The following is a 12,691-nucleotide window of genomic DNA, read 5'->3' as shown; positions in this document are numbered from 1 at the left end:
CAACAGACAGAAGTGATACATATGTAAGGTCCGGCGGCTGCACACTATCACTTTAACCGTGTAGGTTAATGAGATATTTCCAGCACCTACAGGTAAGCCTTGATCCAGGCAAGTGGTCAGAGAGGGTTTACAACCACTTTAAAAATAAGTGTAAAATGCAAAATTCGGGTGGGTGTAACAAGATGTCCGCTTGCCCCCTTCTTACTGTGGAGAGGAGTGCGGAGTGTAGCAAGATGGTGACGACGAAACGTCACTTCTGACGGGTCGCCTAATCTGAATCCCCGGGCACAGATCACACATTGACCAATCTTCATTTACTGCCACTCATTCTTCTGGAAGATTATGGGCTGGGCAGACAGCAGGGGACCCTTTGATTGGTCGGCTGTACATCTATGTGAATGGGCCTGTCAGCCGTTTCCTGTGTAGCAGTGCAGCTCTGGGTGTGCTGACAGATCCCTCCCCCCGCTCACTTCCTCGGCAGCAGATTGGTGCAGACGGGTACCGCTATTACCAATGACAGCTCACTATAGTTCAAGACCCAGAGTTCACCGGAGGCGTGTCTATGGTGGGCGGAACGGTAGCTTTCCCCCGCCCTATCTGTCCCAATTGGAGCTCGTGATTGGAGGTTGTCTGGCATGGTAATGGCTGGAAGGGGCGGGCTGAGGAGCGTTGCTATGGGTGACAGGCTGTGCGCTTCCTTGGCCCAGACCGGGCTTCCTGCGCGCCATTTTCGAACCGCTCCTCCGCCCGCCGCTGTGTCCTCTGACCAGTGCCAGCTTCCTGAGCATGTCACCTAGCAACCCCTCTCCGGACACTGTGAGGAAGACGGGAGCGCTGTGACGGGCTGGACACTCCACTGCCTGCTGTGTAAGTGCCCAGCTGTACCCTCACCTGTGACTTCCTGGTGTGCCCCCTTTCTCGTCCTGGTGTGCCCCCCCTCTCTCTTCCTGGTGTGCCCCCCTCTCTCTTCCTGGTGTGCCCCCCCTCTCTCTTCCTGGTGTGCCCCCCCTCTCTCTTCCTGGTGTGCCCCCCCTCTCTCTCCCTGGTGTGTCCCCCCTCTCTCTTCCTGGTGTGCCCCCCCTCTCTCTCCCTGGTGTGTCCCCCCTCTCTCTTCCTGGTGTGCCCCCCCTCTCTCTCCCTGGTGTGTCCCCCCTCTCTCTTCCTGGTGTGCCCCCCTCTCTCTTCCTGGTGTGTCCCCCCTCTCTCTTCCTGGTGTGTCCCCCCTCTCTCTTCCTGGTGTGTCCCCCCCTCTCTCTTCCTGGTGTGTCCCCCCCTCTCTCTTCCTGGTGTGCCCCCCCTCTCTCTCCCTGGTGTGTCCCCCCTCTCTCTTCCTGGTGTGCCCCCCTCTCTCTTCCTGGTGTGCCCCCCCTCTCTCTCCCTGGTGTGTCCCCCCTCTCTCTTCCTGGTGTGTCCCCCTCTCTCTTCCTGGTGTGTCCCCCCTCTCTCTTCCTGGTGTGCCCCCCCTCTCTCTTCCTGGTGTGCCCCCCCTCTCTCTTCCTGGTGTGCCCCCCCTCTCTCTTCCTGGTGTGCCCCCCCTCTCTCTTCCTGGTGTGTCCTCCCCTCTCTCTTCCTGGTGTGCCCCCCCTCTCTCTTCCTGGTGTGCCCCCCCTCTCTCTTCCTGGTGTGTCCTCCCCTCTCTCTTCCTGGTGTGTCCTCCCCTCTCTCTTCCTGGTGTGCCCCCCCTCTCTCTTCCTGGTGTGTCCCCCCTCTCTCTTCCTGGTGTGTCCCCCCTCTCTCTTCCTGGTGTGTCCTCCCCTCTCTCTTCCTGGTGTGCCCCCCCCTCTCTCTTCCTGGTGTGCCCCCCCCTCTCTCTTCCTGGTGTGCCCCCCCCTCTCTCTTCCTGGTGTGCCCCCCCCCTCTCTCTTCCTGGTGTGTCCCCCTCTCTCTTCCTGGTGTGTCCCCCTCTCTCTTCCTGGTGTGCCCCCCCCTCTCTCTTCCTGGTGTGCCCCCCTCTCTCTTCCTGGTGTGCCCCCCTCTCTCTTCCTGGTGTGTCCCCCCTCTCTCTTCCTGGTGTGTCCCCCCTCTCTCTTCCTGGTGTGCCCCCCCCTCTCTCTTCCTGGTGTGCCCCCCCCTCTCTCTTCCTGGTGTGCCCCCCCCTCTCTCTTCCTGGTGTGCCCCCCCCTCTCTCTTCCTGGTGTGCCCCCCCCTCTCTCTTCCTGGTGTGCCCCCCTCTCTCTTCCTGGTGTGCCCCCCCTCTCTCTTCCTGGTGTGCCCCCCCTCTCTCTTCCTGGGGTGTCCCCCCCTCTCTCTCTCTTCCTGGTGTGCCCCCCCTCTCTCTTCCTGGGGTGTCCCCCCCTCTCTTTCTCTCTTCCTGGGGTGTTCTCTCTCTCCTCTCTCCCCTCTCTCCCCTCTCCCCTCTCTTTTCCTGGTGTTGTCCGGAGAGAGACCAGGGTGAGTCAGCGCCTTCCACAATGGGCAAGTCTTATGGGACAGTATGTGTAGGAGAGGAGTGCGGAGGGACATGGGACAGTATGTGTAGGAGAGGAGTGCGGAGAGACATGGGACAGTATGTGTAGGAGAAGAGTGCGGAGGGACAGTATGTGTAGGAGAGGAGTGCGGAGGGACATGGGACAGTATGTGTAGGAGAGGAGTGCGGAGGGACATGGGACAGTATGTGTAGGAGAGGAGAGCGGAGGGACATGGGACAGTATGTGTAGGAGAGGAGTGCGGAGGGACATGGGACAGTATGTGTAGGAGAGGAGTGACATGGGACAGTATGTGTAGGAGAGGAGTGCGGAGGGACATGGGACAGTATGTGTAGGAGAGCGGAGGGACATGGGACAGTATGTGTAGGAGAGGAGCGCGGAGGGACATGGGACAGTATGTGTAGGAGAGGAGCGCGGAGGGACATGGGACAGTATGTGTAGGAGAGGAGTGCGGAGGGACATGGGACAGTATGTGTAGGAGAGGAGCGCGGAGGGACATGGGACAGTATGTGTAGGAGAGGAGCGCGGAGGGACATGGGACAGTATGTGTAGGAGAGGAGTGCGGAGAGACATGGGACAGTATGTGTAGGAGAGGAGTGCGGAGGGACATGGGACAGTATGTGTAGGAGAGGAGTGCGGAGGGACATGGGACAGTATGTGTAGGAGAGGAGTGCGGAGGGACAGTATGTGTAGGAGAGGAGTGCGGAGGGACATGGTACAGTATGTGTAGGAGAGGAGTGCGGAGAGACATGGGACAGTATGTGTAGGAGAGGAGTGCGGAGGGACATGGGACAGTATGTGTAGGAGAGGAGAGCGGAGGGACATGGGACAGTATGTGTAGGAGAGGAGTGCGGAGGGACATGGGACAGTATGTGTAGGAGAGGAGTGACATGGGACAGTATGTGTAGGAGAGGAGTGTGGAGGGACATGGGACAGTATGTGTAGGAGAGGAGTGCGGAGGGACATGGGACAGTATGTGTAGGAGAGGAGTGCGGAGGGACATGGGACAGTATGTGTAGGAGAGGAGTGCGGAGGGACAGTATGTGTAGGAGAGGAGAGCGGAGGGACATGGGACAGTATGTGTAGGAGAGGAGAGCAGAGGGACATGGGACAGTATGTGTAGGAGAGGAGTGACATGGGACAGTATGTGTAGGAGAGGAGTGTGGAGGGACATGGGACAGTATGTGTAGGAGAGGAGAGCAGAGGGACATGGGACAGTATGTGTAGGAGAGGAGCGCGGAGGGACATGGGACAGTATGTGTAGGAGAGGAGTGCGGAGGGACATGGGACAGTATGTGTAGGAGAGGAGTGCGGAGGGACATGGGACAGTATGTGTAGGAGAGGAGAGCGGAGGGACATGGGACAGTATGTGTAGGAGAGGAGTGCGGAGGGACATGGGACAGTATGTGTAGGAGAGGAGTGCGGAGGGACATGGGACAGTATGTGTAGGAGAGGAGTGCGGAGGGACATGGGACAGTATGTGTAGGAGAGGAGCGCGGAGGGACATGGGACAGTATGTGTAGGAGAGGAGTGACATGGGACAGTATGTGTGGGAGAGGAGTGCGGAGGGACATGGGACAGTATGTGTAGGAGAGGAGTGCGGAGGGACATGGGACAGTATGTGTAGGAGAGGAGTGACATGGGACAGTATGTGTGGGAGAGGAGTGCGGAGGGACATGGGACAGTATGTGTAGGAGAGGAGTGCGGAGGGACATGGGACAGTATGTGTAGGAGAGGAGTGCGGAGGGACATGGGACAGTATGTGTAGGAGAGGAGTGCGGAGGGACAGTATGTGTAGGAGAGGAGTGCGGAGGGACAGTATGTGTAGGAGAGGAGTGCGGAGGGACAGTATGTGTAGGAGAGGAGTGCGGAGGGACAGTATGTGTAGGAGAGGAGTGTGGAGGGACGTGGGACAGTATGTGTAGGAGAGGAGTGTGGAGGGACGTGGGACAGTATGTGTAGGAGAGGAGCGCGGAGGGACATGGGACAGTATGTGTAGGAGAGGAGAGCGGAGGGACATGGGACAGTATGTGTAGGAGAGGAGAGCGGAGGGACATGGGACAGTATGTGTAGGAGAGGAGAGCGGAGGGACATGGGACAGTATGTGTAGGAGAGGAGTGCGGAGGGACAGTATGTGTGGGAGAGGAGTGCGGAGGGACATGGGACAGTATGTGTAGGAGAGGAGTGCGGAGGGACATGGGACAGTATGTGTAGGAGAGGAGTGCAGAGGGACATGGGACAGTATGTGTAGGAGAGGAGTGCGGAGGGACATGGGACAGTATGTGTAGGAGAGGAGTGCAGAGTGACATGGGACAGTATGTGTGGGAGAGGAGTGTGGAGGGACATGGGACAGTATGTGTAGGAGAGGAGTGTGGAGGGACATGGGACAGTATGTGTAGGAGAGGAGTGTGGAGGGACATGGGACAGTATGTGTAGGAGAGGAGTGCGGAGGGACATGGGACAGTATGTGTAGGAGAGGAGTGCGGAGGGACAGTATGTGTAGGAGAGGAGTGCGGAGGGACATGGGACAGTATGTGTAGGAGAGGAGTGCGGAGGGACATGGGACAGTATGTGTAGGAGAGGAGTGCGGAGGGACATGGGACAGTATGTGTAGGAGAGGAGTGTGGAGGGACATGGGACAGAATGTGTGGGAGAGGAGTGTGGAGGGACATGGGACAGTATGTGTAGGAGAGGAGTGCGGAGGGACATGGGACAGTATGTGTAGGAGAGGAGAGCGGAGGGACATGGGACAGTATGTGTAGGAGAGGAGTGTGGAGGGACATGGGACAGTATGTGTAGGAGAGGAGTGCGGAGGGACATGGGACAGTATGTGTAGGAGAGGAGTGTGGAGGGACATGGGACAGTATGTGTAGGAGAGGAGTGTGGAGGGACATGGGACAGTATGTGTAGGAGAGGAGTGCGGAGGGACATGGGACAGTATGTGTAGGAGAGGAGAGCGGAGGGACATGGGACAGTATGTGTAGGAGAGGAGTGTGGAGGGACATGGGACAGTATGTGTAGGAGAGGAGTGCGGAGGGACATGGGACAGTATGTGTAGGAGAGGAGTGTGGAGGGACATGGGACAGTATGTGTAGGAGAGGAGTGTGGAGGGACATGGGACAGTATGTGTAGGAGAGGAGCGCGGAGGGACATGGGACAGTATGTGTAGGAGAGGAGAGCGGAGGGACATGGGACAGTATGTGTAGGAGAGGAGTGCGGAGGGACATGGGACAGTATGTGTAGGAGAGGAGAGCGGAGGGACATGGGACAGTATGTGTAGGAGAGGAGTGCGGAGGGACAGTATGTGTAGGAGAGGAGTGCGGAGGGACATGGGACAGTATGTGTAGGAGAGGAGAGCGGAGGCACATGGGACAGTATGTGTGGGAGAGGAGTGCAGAGGGACATGGGACAGTATGTGTGGGAGAGGAGTGTGGAGGGACATGGGACAGTATGTGTAGGAGAGGAGCGCAGAGGGACATGGGACAGTATGTGTAGGAGAGGAGTGTGGAGGAACATGGGACAGTATGTGTAGGAGAGGAGTGCGGAGGGACATGGGACAGTATGTGTGGGAGAGGAGGGGGGAGGGACATGGGACAGTATGTGTAGGAGAGGAGTGCGGAGGGACATGGGACAGTATGTGTAGGAGAGGAGTGTGGAGGGACATGGGACAGTATGTGTAGGAGAGGAGTGCGGAGGGACATGGGACAGTATGTGTAGGAGAGGAGTGCGGAGGGACAGTATGTGTAGGAGAGGAGTGTGGAGGGACATGGGACAGTATGTGTAGGAGAGGAGTGCGGAGGGACATGGGACAGTATGTGTAGGAGAGGAGTGCGGAGGGACATGGGACAGTATGTGTAGGAGAGGAGTGCGGAGGGACATGGGACAGTATGTGTAGGAGAGGAGTGCGGAGGGACAGTATGTGTAGGAGAGGAGTGCGGAGGGACATGGTACAGTATGTGTAGGAGAGGAGTGCGGAGAGACATGGGACAGTATGTGTAGGAGAGGAGTGCGGAGGGACATGGGACAGTATGTGTAGGAGAGGAGAGCGGAGGGACATGGGACAGTATGTGTAGGAGAGGAGTGCGGAGGGACATGGGACAGTATGTGTAGGAGAGGAGTGACATGGGACAGTATGTGTAGGAGAGGAGTGTGGAGGGACATGGGACAGTATGTGTAGGAGAGGAGTGCGGAGGGACATGGGACAGTATGTGTAGGAGAGGAGTGCGGAGGGACATGGGACAGTATGTGTAGGAGAGGAGTGCGGAGGGACAGTATGTGTAGGAGAGGAGAGCGGAGGGACATGGGACAGTATGTGTAGGAGAGGAGAGCAGAGGGACATGGGACAGTATGTGTAGGAGAGGAGTGACATGGGACAGTATGTGTAGGAGAGGAGTGTGGAGGGACATGGGACAGTATGTGTAGGAGAGGAGAGCAGAGGGACATGGGACAGTATGTGTAGGAGAGGAGCGCGGAGGGACATGGGACAGTATGTGTAGGAGAGGAGTGCGGAGGGACATGGGACAGTATGTGTAGGAGAGGAGTGCGGAGGGACATGGGACAGTATGTGTAGGAGAGGAGAGCGGAGGGACATGGGACAGTATGTGTAGGAGAGGAGTGCGGAGGGACATGGGACAGTATGTGTAGGAGAGGAGTGCGGAGGGACATGGGACAGTATGTGTAGGAGAGGAGTGCGGAGGGACATGGGACAGTATGTGTAGGAGAGGAGCGCGGAGGGACATGGGACAGTATGTGTAGGAGAGGAGTGACATGGGACAGTATGTGTGGGAGAGGAGTGCGGAGGGACATGGGACAGTATGTGTAGGAGAGGAGTGCGGAGGGACATGGGACAGTATGTGTAGGAGAGGAGTGACATGGGACAGTATGTGTGGGAGAGGAGTGCGGAGGGACATGGGACAGTATGTGTAGGAGAGGAGTGCGGAGGGACATGGGACAGTATGTGTAGGAGAGGAGTGCGGAGGGACATGGGACAGTATGTGTAGGAGAGGAGTGCGGAGGGACAGTATGTGTAGGAGAGGAGTGCGGAGGGACAGTATGTGTAGGAGAGGAGTGCGGAGGGACAGTATGTGTAGGAGAGGAGTGCGGAGGGACAGTATGTGTAGGAGAGGAGTGTGGAGGGACGTGGGACAGTATGTGTAGGAGAGGAGTGTGGAGGGACGTGGGACAGTATGTGTAGGAGAGGAGCGCGGAGGGACATGGGACAGTATGTGTAGGAGAGGAGCGCGGAGGGACATGGGACAGTATGTGTAGGAGAGGAGAGCGGAGGGACATGGGACAGTATGTGTAGGAGAGGAGAGCGGAGGGACATGGGACAGTATGTGTAGGAGAGGAGAGCGGAGGGACATGGGACAGTATGTGTAGGAGAGGAGTGCGGAGGGACAGTATGTGTGGGAGAGGAGTGCGGAGGGACATGGGACAGTATGTGTAGGAGAGGAGTGCGGAGGGACATGGGACAGTATGTGTAGGAGAGGAGTGCAGAGGGACATGGGACAGTATGTGTAGGAGAGGAGTGCGGAGGGACATGGGACAGTATGTGTAGGAGAGGAGTGCAGAGTGACATGGGACAGTATGTGTGGGAGAGGAGTGTGGAGGGACATGGGACAGTATGTGTAGGAGAGGAGTGTGGAGGGACATGGGACAGTATGTGTAGGAGAGGAGTGTGGAGGGACATGGGACAGTATGTGTAGGAGAGGAGTGCGGAGGGACATGGGACAGTATGTGTAGGAGAGGAGTGCGGAGGGACAGTATGTGTAGGAGAGGAGTGCGGAGGGACATGGGACAGTATGTGTAGGAGAGGAGTGCGGAGGGACATGGGACAGTATGTGTAGGAGAGGAGTGCGGAGGGACATGGGACAGTATGTGTAGGAGAGGAGTGTGGAGGGACATGGGACAGAATGTGTGGGAGAGGAGTGTGGAGGGACATGGGACAGTATGTGTAGGAGAGGAGTGCGGAGGGACATGGGACAGTATGTGTAGGAGAGGAGTGTGGAGGGACATGGGACAGTATGTGTAGGAGAGGAGTGCGGAGGGACATGGGACAGTATGTGTAGGAGAGGAGTGTGGAGGGACATGGGACAGTATGTGTAGGAGAGGAGTGTGGAGGGACATGGGACAGTATGTGTAGGAGAGGAGTGCGGAGGGACATGGGACAGTATGTGTAGGAGAGGAGAGCGGAGGGACATGGGACAGTATGTGTAGGAGAGGAGTGTGGAGGGACATGGGACAGTATGTGTAGGAGAGGAGTGCGGAGGGACATGGGACAGTATGTGTAGGAGAGGAGTGTGGAGGGACATGGGACAGTATGTGTAGGAGAGGAGTGTGGAGGGACATGGGACAGTATGTGTAGGAGAGGAGCGCGGAGGGACATGGGACAGTATGTGTAGGAGAGGAGAGCGGAGGGACATGGGACAGTATGTGTAGGAGAGGAGAGCGGAGGGACATGGGACAGTATGTGTGGGAGAGGAGTGTGGAGGGACATGGGACAGTATGTGTAGGAGAGGAGTGCGGAGGGACATGGGACAGTATGTGTGGGAGAGGAGTGCGGAGGGACATGGGACAGTATGTGTAGGAGAGGAGTGCGGAGGGACATGGGACAGTATGTGTAGGAGAGGAGAGCGGAGGGACATGGGACAGTATGTGTAGGAGAGGAGTGCGGAGGGACAGTATGTGTAGGAGAGGAGTGCGGAGGGACATGGGACAGTATGTGTAGGAGAGGAGAGCGGAGGCACATGGGACAGTATGTGTGGGAGAGGAGTGCAGAGGGACATGGGACAGTATGTGTGGGAGAGGAGTGTGGAGGGACATGGGACAGTATGTGTAGGAGAGGAGCGCAGAGGGACATGGGACAGTATGTGTAGGAGAGGAGTGTGGAGGAACATGGGACAGTATGTGTAGGAGAGGAGTGCGGAGGGACATGGGACAGTATGTGTGGGAGAGGAGTGTGGAGGGACATGGGACAGTATGTGTAGGAGAGGAGTGCGGAGGGACATGGGACAGTATGTGTAGGAGAGGAGTGTGGAGGGACATGGGACAGTATGTGTAGGAGAGGAGTGCGGAGGGACATGGGACAGTATGTGTAGGAGAGGAGTGCGGAGGGACAGTATGTGTGGGAGAGGAGTGCGGAGGGACATGGGACAGTATGTGTAGGAGAGGAGCGCGGAGGGACATGGGACAGTATGTGTAGGAGAGGAGTGCGGAGGGACATGGGACAGTATGTGTAGGAGAGGAGTGCGGAGGGACATGGGACAGTATGTGTAGGAGAGGAGTGCGGAGGGACAGTATGTGTGGGAGAGGAGTGCGGAGTGACATGGGACAGTATGTGTAGGAGAGGAGTGTGGAGGGACATGGGACAGTATGTGTAGGAGAGGAGTGCGGAGGGACATGGGACAGTATGTGTAGGAGAGGAGTGCGGAGGGACATGGGACAGTATGTGTAGGAGAGAAGTGCGGAGGGACATGGGACAGTATGTGTAGGAGAGGAGTGTGGAGGAACATGGGACAGTATGTGTGGGAGAGGAGAGCGGAGGGACATGGGACAGTATGTGTAGGAGAGGAGTGCGGAGGGACAGTATGTGTGGGAGAGGAGAGCGGAGGGACATGGGACAGTATGTGTAGGAGAGGAGTGCGGAGGGACAGTATGTGTGGGAGAGGAGTGCGGAGGGACATGGGACAGTATGTGTAGGAGAGGAGTGCAGAGGGACATGGGACAGTATGTGTGGGAGAGGAGTGTGGAGGGACATGGGACAGTATGTGTAGGAGAGGAGCGCGGAGGGACATGGGACAGTATGTGTAGGAGAGGAGTGTGGAGGAACATGGGACAGTATGTGTAGGAGAGGAGTGCGGAGGGACATGGGACAGTATGTGTAGGAGAGGAGTGCGGAGGGACAGTATGTGTGGGAGAGGAGTGCGGAGTGACATGGGACAGTATGTGTGGGAGAGGAGTGCGGAGGGACATGGGACAGTATGTGTAGGAGAGGAGTGCGGAGGGACATGGGACAGTATGTGTAGGAGAGGAGTGCGGAGGGACATGGGACAGTATGTGTAGGAGAGGAGTGCGGAGGGACATGGGACAGTATGTGTAGGAGAGGAGTGCGGAGGGACATGGGACAGTATGTGTAGGAGAGGAGTGCGGAGGGACAGTATGTGTAGGAGAGGAGTGTGGAGGGACATGGGACAGTATGTGTAGGAGAGGAGTGCGGAGGGACATGGGACAGTATGTGTAGGAGAGGAGTGCGGAGGGACATGGGACAGAATGTGTGGGAGAGGAGTGCGGAGGGACATGGGGCAGTATGTGTGGGAGAGGAGTGTGGAGGGACATGGGACAGAATGTGTGGGAGAGGAGTGTGGAGGGACATGGGACAGAATGTGTGGGAGAGGAGTGTGTAGGGACATGGGACAGAATGTGTGGGAGAGGAGTGTGGAGGGACATGGGACAGAATGTGTAGGAGAGGAGTGCGGAGGGACATGGGACAGTATGTGTAGGAGAGGAGTGCGGAGGGACATGGGACAGTATGTGTAGGAGAGGAGTGCGGAGGGACATGGGACAGTATGTGTAGGAGAGGAGTGCGGAGGGACAGTATGTGTAGGAGAGGAGTGCTGGTAGATGGCATGATCCACCCCAATCGGTCCCTCCTCTGGAATTCTTTGCAGCAGAGTGCAAGGATGGAGCCGACACTACTAGTTACACTGACAGCTCAGCTTGATTACTTTGATTCCTTACATGGAGATGTCGCCTTTAAAGTCGATGTAACACTCACCTTGAAATAGAAATGAAAGGCAAAATGTGTGTGTGTGTGTGTGTGTGTGTGTGTGTGTGTGAAAAGTCTACACACCCCTGTTAAAATGTCAGGTTTCTGTAAAAAATATTAAATAAAGATAAATAATTTCAGAAGTTTTTTTCATAAAAAATAAATAAAAAACTGGAAGCATGTCCTGTGGTCTGATGTGTATGGGGGGAACTAATGCGCAAAACCAACCTAACCGTAAATATCTAAATAATATCAATGACAGCTAAAATATATAAAAGCAGCAGCCACTACCAAAATAGTGCTCACACACCAAAAGACATATGTAAAAGGGGTATGTAGAGGCGCTTGCCAGTTAAAATAAATAAATAACTATAATGCCAAATATCGCACATGTATGGATAATGATCATTAGATCCAATATAAATGTTCCACTCCTTTTTTCAATAACCTTCAAAGCATCTACATTGAGATGTGCAAGGTGGAAAATAGTGAGAATTAATAGAATTAAAATAAAGACTAAAAATATTAATTGATAGTCAATACATTAATAGCAATCCAATATTGTCACCAAACAGTGATAACACGTGAGTGATCGTTTCCATAAGAAAATCCAAAAACACACAGTGTAAACTCTGGGTGATAAATAATGTAAAAAGGCAAACATCAATAATTGTGAATAAATACGTTCAAGTAAAAAATGATATAGATAGAGATATATATATATACCCACCCCCATTTGCCATGGTCGGGATTTTCCTTTAAAGTCCCATTCAACTCTATGGGAAATACATCTTACTTCATAACTTCCAAACGGCTGTAGATATTTCGATAACACTTGGTCACATGTTACTTATATGTCCACTTAAACTATAGGATAGTTAATTTATCCCTTAACTACCCCCATTTGTGAGGGTCGGGATTTTTGTTTAAAGTCCCATGCAAATCAATGGGAAATGTATGTTCCCACATAACTTCTGTACGCCTGGAGATATTTCAATAATACCTGGTACACATATTACTTATATGCCAAATAAAAATATATGACAGTTAAATTAACCCTTACCTAGACCCTTATATAAAAGATGGGTATATTTATATTACTATGATTTTCCTCCCCAAAAGGTTAAGATAGGAAGACCGGGCAACGCCGGGTATTCAGCTAGTAATTAATAAATTCAAGTTTATATAGTATTCCAAGTCAATCTCAGCTTTTGATAAAAAATTCCAAAAAAAGGTGCAAAAAGACTTATAATAAAGTGCGAGTCCAAACTTTTCCAAAAAAGTGCAAATAGTGTTTTAAAGCAGATAAATTGCTGCAATCCACCGCACGATACTCCAGTGTAGTTAGTGCAGACCCAAACGTGAAGGTAATTCTAGCCTCTCACCTCAGAACAGGTTAAACCAGCCTGTTAGATGTAATTAAGGATTCAGCAATACACACTCTCAATCCAAGGAAGCTATGGGTCACTCCAAAACGTCCAACAAAGGGTTACTCCAGACC

The 12,691-nt window shown here is 54.4% G+C and overlaps 1 protein-coding gene across 2 annotated transcripts in view; it reads left to right on the top strand.

Moving 5' to 3' along the window:
* Positions 1-664: 664 nt before the first annotated feature.
* CEP135 (centrosomal protein 135) overlaps positions 665-12,691 on the top strand; it is a 69,605-nt gene continuing 57,578 nt past the window's right edge. Inside the window, exon 1 of one of the 2 annotated variants that reach the window (XM_040334707.1) lies at positions 665-867. The gene's annotated coding sequence lies outside the window, so the exon portion shown is untranslated. The remainder of the gene's footprint in view (positions 868-12,691) is intronic. The other variant, XM_040334704.1, reaches the window with a different exon arrangement.

This window comes from Rana temporaria, chromosome 1 (genome assembly GCF_905171775.1).
Source record: "Rana temporaria chromosome 1, aRanTem1.1, whole genome shotgun sequence".
In the NCBI taxonomy this organism is placed as follows: domain Eukaryota; kingdom Metazoa; phylum Chordata; class Amphibia; order Anura; family Ranidae; genus Rana; species Rana temporaria.
The sequence above is the reverse complement of the archived record's forward strand: the minus strand, read 5'-3'. Positions and strand labels throughout refer to the sequence as shown.